Here is a 14,248-nt window from a genome sequence, read left to right on the forward strand (position 1 = left end):
TTTGTATCTCCAATTAAGCCCTTTGGGCCACAAAGTTACTGTTCATGCCAAGGACAACAACCAGCACAAGGTGATTATTTTAGATTCTGCTACATACCCTGAAGTCTCATGAAAATGAAAACCAAACCTCCCCTCACCCTCCATCCCAGTTTCCATGGGCTGGGCAGGCCTACCAGCTAGTCCCAATACTTTCGTCTTGCAGTTCCAACTGCAAGCAGTCAGACTTTCCCTAAAGATGCCACGCTGTCACAGACCTATGGCTCTTCCTGCCTTCCAGATGGCAGCAAACTTTTTAACAAGTTCCCCAGCTTCTCATTCCCCACTGGGACTTAATTTCAGCGTTATCTTGTCACCCCTGTTTCCCTCCAGTTGGATGATGTACAGGAGCATGCCATGTAATGTTTCCTCCAGGGGTCACTGACCTGTAGTTCCCATGGCAGTTTCAGACTTCCAGTGGAGAAGCACAGCAAGCAGTGAGGATCAATGATGCCCTGGTGGGCCAGGAGCAGCCCTGGCTGCCAAGCAGAGGTTAGGATCACTTTGTTGAGGTTTGCAGGCTGCTTGTTGCCTTGTCTTGGTCTGCATCACTGAACTAACTCATCCCTAGAGCTTTTCCACAGGGCTTCATGAAACTTCCCAGTGCTGTTTGACATGGCCAAGAAGAAGGAGAAAAGCTGGAGAATGGCAGAGGGTTGCAGTCAGGTTGTGATGGCCTTTCACAGATGTCCTTTGTGACCTTACTCCATCTCTTCACTTTTTCTACCGCTAAAATGGAGGTGATGGTGATCCTGTTGTAGGAGAAGCTTTGCAAAACTAAATACTTCACATTCTACCCCACTGTCTGTGAAGTGATATGAGATATGGATAGGGGCATAGTGCAGCAGCAACATTTTCTCATCTACCATCCTTCCCAGATTCACCAAAGGTGGATGTGGCTATGATTTGATTAAGAAGAGGGGATGAAAATCCGTCACTCCCTTTTAATTTTATTTATTTATTTATTTACTTATATTATTTGTTTATTTATTTTCCTCACAAGACGACAGTTCTGACACTCCAGCACGACAATGTAGCCATAGAGAAGCTGCCTTTCCCTCTCCCCTACTGCAATACTGTTGCTCTCAGGGCTCCCAAAGTAGCCTTGCAGCTTTCTCCTTCCTTTGCAAAGGAGGGATTAAAGAGCTGGAGGAAATGGTAGAAAAAGGGCATTGAGGGAAACTAGCAACGTCACGGAGAAGTGTTAGAGAGGTGTTCCAGGTCTTCCTCAGTTGAAGTGAGAAGATGCTGCTAGCATGCCTTAAGCCCCTTGATACATCTGTCAGAGCTACAGATGCTCCTAACACCAGATGGCATTTCTGCTGTGTCCTGCATGGCTTTGACCTGCCTATTGCTGCAGGCTCTTCTACTTTTATGAAACCAGTTGAAGACACACCAGACTAGGAAGTCATGCCAGTCACAGAAGGATATTTTACTTCCTCCCTCACTTCCACTTTTTGAAGCGTAGTGAAGCTGATGCTGCTGATAGCCCATGGGAATATTTATCTCCAAGCCTCAGCTCACCCTTCTTTCTCCTATTAGGTACTCCCAGAAAGGGATCTTGCCTGTATCACAGCCTGCCCACCTCATCACTGGGTATTCACCCACAGGTGTCCCACAGCAGCTGCAGGAGAGGAGCCCTTTTCTTGGCTCCGCACAGAACCATTCCAAATCCATACCCTGTTGTCTGAGAGCAGTGTAAAAATGCCCCCTAAACTCCGGCAGCTTGTGCCCACTGCCCTGTGCAGGCTGTTCCTTGCCCACCGCCCTGTGGTGCAGCCCCTTTCCCTCACCCCCAGCCTCCCCTCCCCTGACAGCTCCATGCCGTTCCCTGTCGCTGTCACACAGAGCAGAGCTCAGCGCTGCCCCTCCGCTCCCTGTGAGGAGCTGCAGCCGCCATCAGGCCTCCCCTCAGCCTGCCCTGCTCTGGGCTGAGCACAACAGGGTCTGCTCTTCATGCACCTTGCCCTCCAGATCTTTCTCCATCTTTGTAGCCTTCCTTTGGACACTCTCTAATAGCATCATGTCTGTCTTACACTGTGGCACCCAAACTGCAACCAGTGCTGGAGGTGAGACCATGCAGCACAGAACAGAGGGGACACCTACACCCCTTGCCTAGTCCCCCCCCCCCCAGTGTTAGCAAAGCTACATTGCTTGCAAGGCACAACTTACAACTTCTGTACAATTTTATCATTTCTTTAATTGCTTCAAGCGCTCTAATTTTTATACCATTGTGAAAGGATCTTTGTTTACACTGATTGTGGAGGGCAATATTTCTAGCACGGGTAACCATGGCAATGAATAATTCTATTCTCAGGAACTGTGCCAGCTGCACTAATGCCTTATAGTAGAACTCCAGCAGTTTGCTAATGAGAGACTTCTAGGCTGCTGCAGGAGGACATTTTCCCTCATCTATGCATTATCCTGCAGTTTCTTAAAAGCACATTCTTTATCAGTAATGTTTGGGGGGGAAAAATAAAACAAAACAAGCAAATCTCAGCTCCACAGCTGTCCCTGCAAATAAGGTTTTCCTGGCTATTCTTTGAGACTGCATCATGAGATACATTATTTAGGAATTGTCTGTTTTAATTGCCACTTGTGAAAACAAGGATGAGGTTAGGAAGCTCCAGAGCAGCTGTCTGTTGTACAAAAAGCTTTTGCCCTGTAAGCTGCTCTGGTCAGATGTATGGCTTTTATAGCTAAGGAAAGCATTTAACAATTTTAGCAGGTTCTTTTTATAAATAATCTGCTTTGAGTAAAGGATCTTCTAAAATCTTTTAAATCCTTCCTATTACTTTGTAGAAACAGATATTACACCTTGGAGTTGAATTACTGTGACACAGGAGCATTGAAATTGATTGAAATATTGTCTCTCATCTATGTATAAACATAGTTGTTCTATGTATTTTAAAAAATGCTGTAAAATAAACAAAACCCCACATATTTTATACAATTCATTATTTAAATGTTATTTAAATTATTTGAACAGTGGTAGTTCTGACATTGAGTATTTTTTAGTTTAGTTTTATCAGGGAAACCCTCAGTTAACAGCTAAGCTAAAGTTCCTGTCATTGCACGACCTGTTGTCTCTGGGTATAAAGCCAGTCAGCTGAGGAAAAGCATCCTCTCTGGTTTGCAGAAGAACATTAACAATCCTGAGTCTGTTATCCCAAATAGATATCCTTGAGGAAGATTTATGCAAACACTGTTGAATTAGTCAAAGCAGTCCAGGATGGCTACAGCTCAAGGTTTCTAGAAAAGCATTTCTTAGCCTTGTACCTTGGATCAGACAGAAGACTGAAGATGTCCAAACAAACACCAACAAGCTTTAAGATTTTTCCCCCACGTGCTGCAAAATGAATTGATCTCTCCTTTGTGGTTAGTGACCCAGTGCCCTAATTTGAGGCTCTGATGTCACCAGCCTGTGTGATGGACATCTGCCCAGAGCCAGCTGCCATGCCTGACCCCCTCCCATCCTGGATCCTCTTATCATCCTCCTGTGCTCTGCTCTCAGAACAGGTGCCTGCCCCTGTCCCTAAAGACAAAGCAAGGTCCAGGAAATACACTTCCCCAGAAAATTCAGCATGGGTAATTTTAAATGGGGAAAATGACCCTCAGATGGCAGTTCAGCTCAGACTGGGACAGCTTGGTTCTTCTGCAGCTCAGTTACACCCCCACTTTTCCAGCGCATAAAAATCTAGGTCAGTCCTGAAATGAAAACAGCAATGAAAAGCTGTAATGTTTTTCCACAGAGTTGTTGGAACTCAGTGGTCAGCTTTTTTCTTCCCAGTTTTATTTTCCCAGGTGAAAGCATTGCTTCTGTTTAACTCATACCAACAGTTCCTCTGCCTCCTGAAGAAAGAATGATAGAACTGTAAAACTGTTTGAATTGGAAGGGACCCTTAATGGCCACCTGATCCAACTCCTCTGCTATGAATGGAGACTCCTGCATCTCTATCAGGTTGCTCAGAGCCCCGTCCAGCCTGACTTTAAATGTCTGCAGGGATGGGGCATCCACCACCTCTCTGGACAACCTGTACCAGTGCCTCACCACTCTTATTGTAAAAAACTTCTTCCTCATATCCAGTCTAAATCTCCCCTCTTTTAGTTTGAAACCATCTTCCTTTGCCCTATCAAGGAGGTGCAGATTTTCTGAAAATATACCCTTTGGTGTCCCCTCCCACCTCAACCACCCTGCGATCCTGTGCTGTTTGAAGGGCTGGTTCAGATAGCTGTCTTGGCTTGGTGACCTTCTCTTTTTAGTTGTTTTTATTTTTTTCCCTTCTTTTTTAATGAAAAACGTACATAGATAGATAGGGAGAGGACAAGTGGAAGAGAAAGAGGAAAAAGAAGAAAGAGAAGGAGAGAAAGAGTTGCTTCATACAGCTCTTAGGGGTGGCAGGAGCCCAAACCCAGGCTCTTCACTGGAGTATAAATCCAGGCCAATGCTCTTCAGAAAATCTTTCCCTTTCAGGGCCCAAAAAGCTTCCAGTGAGGGGACTGACACCGCAGAGGGTTAAAGCATTGCCATTTCCCAGGCAGTCTCCAGTTTATCCTTTGCTGAGGGCTGTGGTGCTGCTCATTATAAGCAATTAATCTCCAGCACCGCTCTCTGCTGTCAGCTCGTGCTGCCATCACGCGCCAGCTGAGCCGTGAGGAAGCGGCTGGCTGCCCCACGCTGCTCGGTGCCTCCTCCTCCAACTCGTTTTGCTCTTGTTCCCTGCAGGTGGTTTGGGTAAGTGTGTGTGTAGACACAACATGTTCATGGTGGTCAGATCTAAGTGTGAGCCCCACAAGTGAGGTAGAACCTGAGCAGTTTCAGCTGCCGCTGAAAGCTTGGTTTGGGGTTGAATTAGATACAGTCATATGAGCAACGTGAGCCATTCCCCAGTGCTTGGGAGCTCTGCACCAGCTCTGCAAGGGAGGAATAAAGAGAAATCAGCACGCTCTCTGGGAACATTTCTTGTATGGCTCTTTTCAATTATACTGAAGTCAACTGTACTTTGTGTTCCACGTTGCCATACTTCTCCATGTAACCCTCTTTCTGGATGAGTGCTTCTGTCATCAACATTTGGTATCACTAGGACTGCAGGACAAAATGTTGCTCGGCCAGCTGGTTTTCAACACATTTTAGCCATGTACATCATTTTTGGGCCTTCCTATAACTTTTTTTCCCTTTTCAGCTATGGCTGATGGAAGGAGCTGAAGTCAAGGGTTTCACTGTACCAGCTAGCATCTGAAGCACTCTATTTGAGCATTTCCCAGTGGGCATGAATCAAAGCAGCTGCCGGCAGCCAGCCAAAGCAGCAGAACCTGGTCTGGTTCTTTCTCTCCAGTTTATTGATCCATGTAATACAAACCCCAGTTTTGAGACGCTACAGTTATTTCTACCACAGATCTCAGTTCTCCTCAACACCCTGAAACTACCATCTGGGAAAAGGCCCAGATGCACACACCCTGGATCAGCTGATATGATCATGTAAAAATGCATATTTCCTTTGAACTTCACACCACCTGCCTCATCAGAGCACACTGACATAGCTCTGGTTTGTCCTAAACCCGTATGCCTACCTGTGCATCCATCTTTTAGGTCATTGCCAGCAGCACCTGCTGATGCTCAGAGCTGTTCTGCTCCTGCTGCTGCCTCTGTTTGGAGGAAGAAAAAGATTAAAGCTTCCTCATCTCTCACAGGCCAAGAGGAGAGGAAAATCCCAACCCAACAAGGTAACACTGGTTAGACTCATGGCTGGTGTGCCCGCCACTTAATGCTCTGGAAGGGTCACTGACTATACACACCCGCAGAGCACAGTGCCTGCAGCCCCAGGGGAGGAGGGATGGGGATAGTTTTGGCAGTGTTTCCTTCCTCCTCAAAGCCAGGCAAGTCAGGAGCTGAACACCAGGAGCCGGCCCTTGGCAGCTGGCACAGTAGGAGGGACAGACAGCAGATGCAGACGGACAGACTGCTGTCTGCAAGCTGCTGCCTTCCAGCCTCGCAAAGCTGGTAGGCTCGCTGGTGCATGCTCTGATGCGCTGCTGCTTCTTTCTCCTGCTGCTGCTCTCATTCTGCACTCTGACACGGTGCCTTCATGCTGCAGCTCCAAGGGATGTGTACATAACTCCCTCGGGAAGTTTGTAACAGAATTTTCAATATGCGAAATGAACTTCTGAATATGGAAACAAAGTCTTCCAAGTTGAATCTTTCCTTTTTAATTTTATTTTAATTTTGGTGAGTGAATGCCGTTCCTGTTATCTCCCAGCTGTTGTTGAAACACAACCTGGAATGACTCATGGTGCTCTCAGATGTCTCTTCAGACCAGTGGGACTCATGGCTGGGAGTGGATGGAACAGTTTGCCCCCGCCCTGCTGTGCAGTGACAGGAGGTGGAGCACGGAAGGGGAAGATGCTGGGGTTGCAGAAATACGACTATTTTCAACTATTTTACCTCTCTTTCTTGAGTAAGTCACCCAGCAGGGAGAGCCTCATCATCAAATCAGCAGAGTTATCAAATCAAATGTCATGCAGAGCAACAGCATACCCTCAACACCGCCCCTCCTTGGCACAGGATTTACCCAGTCTCTATACTGTAACAGGTCCTTCTCTCAACTCATTCTCATCCATCCATTTCCCAGACCACCTTGTCAGTTGTTTTTTGCTGTTATCTGTGTAGGCTTCTGAACAACACTGCACTTATCTGACATTTCTCTTCCGCACATCAGGTTGGGGTCTCTTGACTTTGGGGCACTAAGGAGCCCAGTATGGACAGGCTTCCCCGTCTGAACTTGAGGGCTGCAGAAATGACTGAAAAACAAACAAACAAAAAAAATCAGTGGGGAAATAACAGTTGCATGGCCATTTCCATTGCAAAGGAGCTCCAGAGATTATCCCAGTATTTCAGTGATGTAACCCAGCCCTTTGGCCATGGGCAGGATCTGTCCTGCTGACTTCTAGCACAGGAGGTGAAAGGGAGCTATAGAAGAAGGATCCACCAGGATGCATGCATTGACTTAATGTTTTCAGACATAATTCTTGGAGTTAAGCTGCATGAATAGAGATTTTACACTGAAATGTATGATTTCCTCCAAATTTTCTTCTTTTGTACCTCCTGCATGTGAGCTTTTGTTAGGCAATTGCTACACAGCATTTTATAGCGTGTCTTTTGTTCAGTGGTCCTTTCAGCTGTCACACTCTGATCACATTCCCCATAGACGTATAGAATACTTTTGTTTGCTTTGGGAGTTTTATAATGAATGTTTCATTTAATATTCAGCCTTCCTCACTGTTGTCAACAAGATCAACATCCTGTTGAATTTCACTTGGAGTAACCTCAGTGCTGCATCGGTGTGGCCACGTCTTGCTTCATCCATCGCTGCAGCCTGCCACAATACTGTCTGTGCCATCCCTGAGTGGAAGGGAAGACAATAAGGACTCAAACATAGTCCGTAATGGGAATTACCATCTTTTTCCTCCTCTTAGCCACTGACCCTTTTTTCCCCCTGTATCTCTTTCCTGATAAATGTTTAGAGCTCCATCTAAGGGTGTCCTGTTGAGAGAAAAAGATAATTACCTTTGCTTTCTTGTTTATGTTGTGTGGTGCATGTCTGAAAGGCTTTTCCCTCTTTATCTAGTAATATTCTCTGGCTTTCATTTTATATTAACCCCAAGGGGCTGTCGTGATGCACTTGCTGGGTAACTGAAGTAATACAGATACATATAAAAACTACATCTCTGAAAGGAGTCATGACTTTTCATTAAGGCTATTAAAGTCCTTCTGGGATATCATTATTTTGTTTTGTTTTACTGAAATGTTTAAAATATGTAGAAGAGAATATACTCGTAGTAAATGCTTGGATAAATCTGCCATCTTAGCTAAGAATTGGATAAACCCTGCTGAGGTATACGGCAAGTTGTTTGGCAAAAATAAAGTTGACATTTTATATGTGTATTTTTTTTTAGATCTATAAGAAAGATCTCTCACAGTCCTCTGATGTCTTTTCATACAGAAATATAAGTACAAACAAGAGAACAAGCCAATTTCATTTGTGTTCCTTGCCAGGTCACAGCTAACAGAGAGAAGTTTTTGAAACCACAGCAACTGCTGCTAATCCTGACCTGATTTGGAGTCTCTTCAAAGCATACAAATAAAGACAGCCTGACGAAGCCCAGCTCAGAGGCTGCGTGTCCTTCATTTATCTCAGCTGGGACTGCTGCAGGGGCATGAGGAACGTCACTGGACAGATCAGGTGGTGGTGTTACTTTCAACACAGTTTATTACTCTGGAGAAGTAGACCCAAATCCTATAAACTTCCTGGGATTGTGAAGCATTGGCCATGGTAGCAGCAGCTGCTGTTCATGAACATTGACCTCCAGAAACACTTACTTCCCTTTTCCTTCCCACTTAGCTTTTCTCTTAAGCTTCCTCCCCTCACTCATTTGCACCTTGAGTGCCTGCAGCACTTCCCTAGTATTCATTCCCTCTTCTGTACATTTATGTCCATTCTTTCAATCTTGAAAAGATCTTTAAATTTCAGTCTTGAAAAGATCTTTAAAAAGCCATGGGAAAAGGCTTCCCTTTTGCTACAGATGCTTCAGATTTGCCCTATTTCTCCCACACTACAAGAGGGCTTCAGACTCACTTCTTGTCAGTCATTCTGACAGGATTGGTGATGTCAGGGATCGACTCTAGTACCATAATTAACATCCTGGCTGTAAACACATGCACGTCCCATTTTCTGCAGTGACTGTCATTAAGCATGAGGCAGTCTCTGTTCACAAAGGAGGCTGGGAATGATGATCAAGGCTCAAATCAGGACAGCTTAATTTAACATGAGGAGTTTGTGTTGGTTGTGTTGCAGCATCGTCCATACTTGCAGTAGTTCTGGGACACTGATGTTTTAATATTCTTCCCAACTCTTGTCTCTAAACCCACAGAGTCTTGCTAAATATTGATATCTTACAACATGCTCTCTCTGCTGCTCCTCCCATAGTTCACCCCAGGTCCTCCTCAGAAGGGAGTGATGCCAGATGTGATGCTACTCACCCTCTGTACATCAGCCCTTTGCCAGAGCCTTTCCCTTGAAATAAGGAAAAGTTATTTCCACCCCAAAGATGAGGTTTATCCTCATCACAGAGCTTTTAATATTGTGTAATACATCTAGTATCTCTTGTCTTTATCCATAAAATAAAAGCACGAATGTCCCCATATGTCAAAGGTTATATATAAACATTCATTCTCTCAGGATGTGATAGACATCCCCGTTTCCTTATGAGTAAGCATTGCTGCCACTTCTGGCCTAGCTCCTGATCCAGGGCAACAGTCTCAAAGAGCATTTCAGAAGATAGTCATGCTCTGCTTGTTTGTTCTCCCTTAAAGCATTTACCCAAACATGGATTTCCACAAGTCATCAAGTACTCAGTGTCCGAACAATATTCTAGTGCCATAAACAGGTAGCTGATTTGAAGCAATCAACAATAATTTCAAGCTCTGGCGCTGTTCTCCAGCAGATAGATTAAAAGCCTGCAGCCTTACGCTTTTTTCCCGATACAATTTGTATTCTCTCAGCTCGAAACCATGCTTGGTGCACTTCCCATGATGGTTGTCATTGCTCTATTAATTCCATCAGCTCCGGGGGAAATTGTGCCTGCATCTTCCTGCAGCTACACAGCATAGGATTTGTTCTCATCTGCATAATCCATCTGTCCACTGGCCTGAGATCTGTGCAGCCTTAAGGGCCAGGGAGCACAGACTGTCTGCTGCTAGGAAAATACACAGGCAGTCATCTTGCACAATTTCTGACTTCTTAGCATCTGATTAAATTAATGTGATTCTGTTCATGAGTCATGCAATGCACGTCTATTTCTCTTCCATGGCACTTGTTTCTGTGAGGAGATGAATGTCTGTAAATGGGGTTACAGGTGCTTATCTCATCTCAGGACTTCATCTGAAGCAGTATCATGGTCAACCCAGAAACCCACCCAGTTTCTGCACCTTTAACAGGACTTTAACAGGGAGAGAACCTGCTCAGCCTACAGGAATCCTGGGTGTGTGTGGAAGATAAACTGAGCAGCTTAAACTGGGTGATGGAGGTTTGGGATGAGAGATGATTACAACTGTCATAGAGGCATAGAATGGTTTGGGTTTGAAGGGACCTCTAAGATTATTTAGCTTCCACCACCCTGCTATAGGCAGGGACACCTCCCAGCAGACCAGGTTGCTCAAAGCCTCATCCAGCCTGGGAGCCTCATCCATCAGGAGTCTTTTCAGAGAGGTCGGTACAAGAGGGAACCATACAGAAATATTCTGTAAAATGCAATTTGGATGAAGAAAAAGGATGTGTTCACTCATAAGCTGAGCAAAACTGTTTTTGCTTCTCATCATCTTTTTATAGCAGTTGTTGCTGCATTCAGACTCTTCCAGCAAGGAACAAACGTGTTTTCTTTTTCCAGAGAAGAGCCAGTAGGCATATCCCAGAGTTGTGCAGCCTCATGTTATGAAGAGGAGAGGAGCAGATGCAGACTGAGCTGGGTACCAAATATGTGCCAGCAACTCACTGCTTTCCTGCAGAGACAGGAGTGTGGATCTGCACAAATTAGGTAACAGCAGCAAAATACACCTCGCAATTAAGGACAATGAAAAACAGGTAAAATTTCACACAGGGGGTTTCTTTTGATGGCCAACCCTCCTGGGAACCATTAGCCCTTGAAACCACCTTCCCTGGTGGATCCCCATTGCAGCGCAGCTCACAGTTTCCTGGATACAAGACCCAGCAAGGGATTTGGTTTCCAAACTAGCCAGCAGATCACCAGACATTTTAATTTATAAGTCTTTGAGTTTTTTCTTGGTGGCAGGGAAACACAGACCTGGCCTTACCAGAATCTCTCTCCTGATACTTGAGGCCCCCTTGGGTCATGTCCTTAGGAAATCACTAGGGCATCAATACATTAGTTTTTTCTAATGACTGCTTGCCACACAAGAAGCACATCTACAGGTTCATGGCCATTTCTTCCCCCACATGCCCCCATGGACCAGCTTGCAGCATATTGGCATATCAACCATCCAGACATATTGGGGTGACTGGCCCGTCTGGTCTGGGAGAGGATACACACGAGAGGAGAACTTGAAGAAGAATGAGCCAATTGTGTGTGTTATAGCACCACTGCAAGAGAGAAAACTGGCCTGGTTCCAGAGGTAAACATGCAGAGAGACTTTGAAAGAATAGGTTGTTATCAAAAGGAGAAGCATTTTTAGTCCTGTGCTCTCTTCACTGACTTGAGTAGGTTCAGGGTATATCTCCACAGCCCCATGAGACTCCCCATTTTGCATAGTATATGTATAACTTCACTCCAGGAGAAACCAGCTGATTCTTCCCAAGATGGAACACACTGCCAAGAGTCCTGCTGTATCCTCTTGCTCCAATGCCTTGGCAGAAGACCTGTCTCCTGGCAACATCTCATTTAGTGACTGGAAACCCTCCCTGAAGCAGGAGGGTTGGAACTAGATGTTCTTTGTGGTCTCTTCCAACCCAAAGTATTCTATGATCTCTATGACCAACCCATGAAGGCAATCCTAGCACAGGACAGTACCCTGCATCATGATCTTTTTCTTCTTCTGTACCCCTTCTTGGGGTACGGGACACCCCTTCTTACTTCTCCCATGGCCCTCGGGATGAGTCACCTCTACTCTTCTCCAGCCTTTCCTCAAAGGAGTGCCAGACAGTCCTGAAAGGCACAGTGGTGGCAGGAAGAGGTAAGTGGGACCTGACTGTGTCCCCTCCCATCCTCATCACTGTGCAGAGAAGCTGGGTGTATGCTCAGAGATATGATTTAGCAGAGGGTTGTTAGAGTTAGGGTACTGTGGTTAGGCTGCAGTTGGACTTCATGATCTTCGAGGACATTTCCAACTTGGGTAATTCTATGATTCTATGATTTTCTCATTTTGGCACTTAGGGAGTGGATCCTGATAAACAGCAGGGCCAGAGGGAGCAGAAGGGAGAGCACTGCTGCTGGGGATGCAGTGGCAATAGCTGTCAGCTCATAATACTCCTGGTTTTAAGTATTCTGTGCTTTTAGAATTGTGACATTTGCCACAGTGTTGATATATTCCCAGTCACTAAATGATAAAAACATGGCTACAGCCTGAGATCGCTGTTTTGAGCTGTGATGCTCTGGGGCTTTTTCTCATTTTCTTGTGCTAATGTCTGTGGGCCAGTCTGCCCAAATTAAAGTTCCACTTCTGAAGACTCGCTCTCTGGTCTTCAGTATGTGACGTGCGACATGGCCAATGCCTGTTTATGTGCTTTGATTTTAAGAATGCTTATTACCAGGAGGAAAACAGATGCTTCCCATCCAGACTAATCAGGGAAGAAGTTTTACCCAGGGGATGCATCTGTCTAAATGTAGTTTAAATGTAATCAAACTGGTCAAGTTTGAGAACCAGCCGAGCTCTGCTGTGAGGGAAAAACAAAGGGGGTGAATAAAAACATTAAAATCTGAGCTCACGTGATTTTGGAGACCATGCTGTGCACTTTACTAGGAACTGAAATACCCCGAGGATAAAACAGCAGCTGGGATTATAACAAAGCTGGCATCACTCCAGTGAACCAGTAAATCATGTGGGATTATTACTTGCAAGAGATTTTACTGGTATGGAAAGAAATGGAAGTAGAAACTGATTTCTGATAAACAAAGGAATTAATTAAGAGGAGTCTCCGGTGAAACTAAGTCATCATTCTGTAAAATCTCAGCCCAGTTCCTAACACTAAAATTAACCATATTTTAAACTTTAAATCCATTATATCCAAATGGGGTCGGGGTCTGAAAATGGCTGTAGCAATCCATAAGGGATTATTTTCTCCATTCAGTCTACAATGTGACGTATGAAAGGTGGGGAATAATCAGATGTGTAAGGATTTCTTATCTACAACGTCCCCTTTTCTTTTTATACAGATTTTGAATCTGAACACAAGGGAGAGTGAGTGTTTGGTAAACTGCAGAAGAAAGCCAAAGGAAAAGAATGGAACACATGGTAAAAATAATAGGAAATAAAAGAAATCCATAAAGAACACACTGGAGCAGAAGTGTCAGGATAGAAACAAAAATAGGCTGGCTGATGGATGTGACAAGTGGCACAGAACCAGAGCTTTCTGTAATCAGGTGTGCAGATGAAGCATCTCTCTGCACCACTTGCTAGAAACCAGACTGCTCATAGCTGTCTCATTGCTAAGGCTGAAATAACTGTGTTCGAAAGCTGGAATTCTTATAAATGTGGAAATTAAACCATCCCCACTTACCTCCACCCATTTTTACAAAGGCAAACATTATTAGATCAGCTGCTACTCTACAGGTTTTTGTCACAGCTAAGGTTGAACACGCCTTGGGCTCAGCTTTGCAGAGAAGCATAGATTAATTCCGTGCTACTCTTTCTTCCAAGGTTCCAACACAATTAATTCAAAGGAAAAGTGTTAGTACAACCTGCATTGAACCTTGCATTAATTGAGCTCGCTGTAAGGCAGATGAATATGAAGTAGCTGCAAGTCGAGCATCACTGGAAGAGATGACTGTGAGTATTCTAAGGTGAGAGTTGGTCAAGACCCAAATCTGGCAATTCACAGCACATCCTGTAGCCACTGGTCCAGATATTTTGCTAAGTTCTTCACCTTACAATTTATTATAGACAAGCTACCAAGAATCCAAATGTCTGAGTAGCATCCAGGAAATTGATGCTGTGAAATCTGTCATCTGTTATCACTTCAGTGCCTAATTGTGAAGGATATATCCATGTAACACCTATTCGTATGAAGTTCACACCAACTGTATTTAAGTTTTTATCATCCCATATCTTGGTGTCTGAGTCATACATAGCTGATAGTAATAGAAGAATAAACGAGGACTTAGATCCTCTGTTTCTTTGTACTTTTGTGCTCCTTTGTATGATATGTAACCAACCAGGTTCAGAATGAAGGTCAGGTACCCTTCATCCCATCTTGTAGTCTCTGGAGCATTTATGTACACTTCATACAGCCATGTTTCCCTTCTCTAAATATATGTGCAAGGCAAAGGCACATCTGTATAATCCTGCTCTTTTTTATCACTGATGTAATGACATTTACTGAAAAGCATATTAGGATAAAAATAGTCCGGGATAATTTCGTTCCTTTAAAAACCTGCAATATAACCTCGATGTCAGAAGATGGCAGCAGTAAAGCACAGTTAGGGT

The 14,248-nt window shown here is 44.5% G+C and overlaps 1 long non-coding RNA gene across 1 annotated transcript in view; it reads right to left on the reverse strand.

Annotated features, from left to right (window-relative positions):
* Positions 1 to 6,234: 6,234 nt before the first annotated feature.
* LOC146762819 (uncharacterized) overlaps positions 6,235 to 14,248 on the reverse strand; it is a 57,571-nt gene continuing 49,557 nt past the window's right edge. Inside the window, exon 2 of the long non-coding RNA XR_014949055.1 lies at positions 6,235 to 6,834. This is a non-coding gene — a long non-coding RNA (uncharacterized LOC146762819). The remainder of the gene's footprint in view (positions 6,835 to 14,248) is intronic.

The sequence above is a fragment of the Coturnix japonica genome, chromosome 1 (assembly GCF_054131305.1).
Source record: "Coturnix japonica strain WE chromosome 1, WE-NBRP24, whole genome shotgun sequence".
Classification (NCBI taxonomy): Eukaryota; Metazoa; Chordata; class Aves; order Galliformes; family Phasianidae; genus Coturnix; species Coturnix japonica.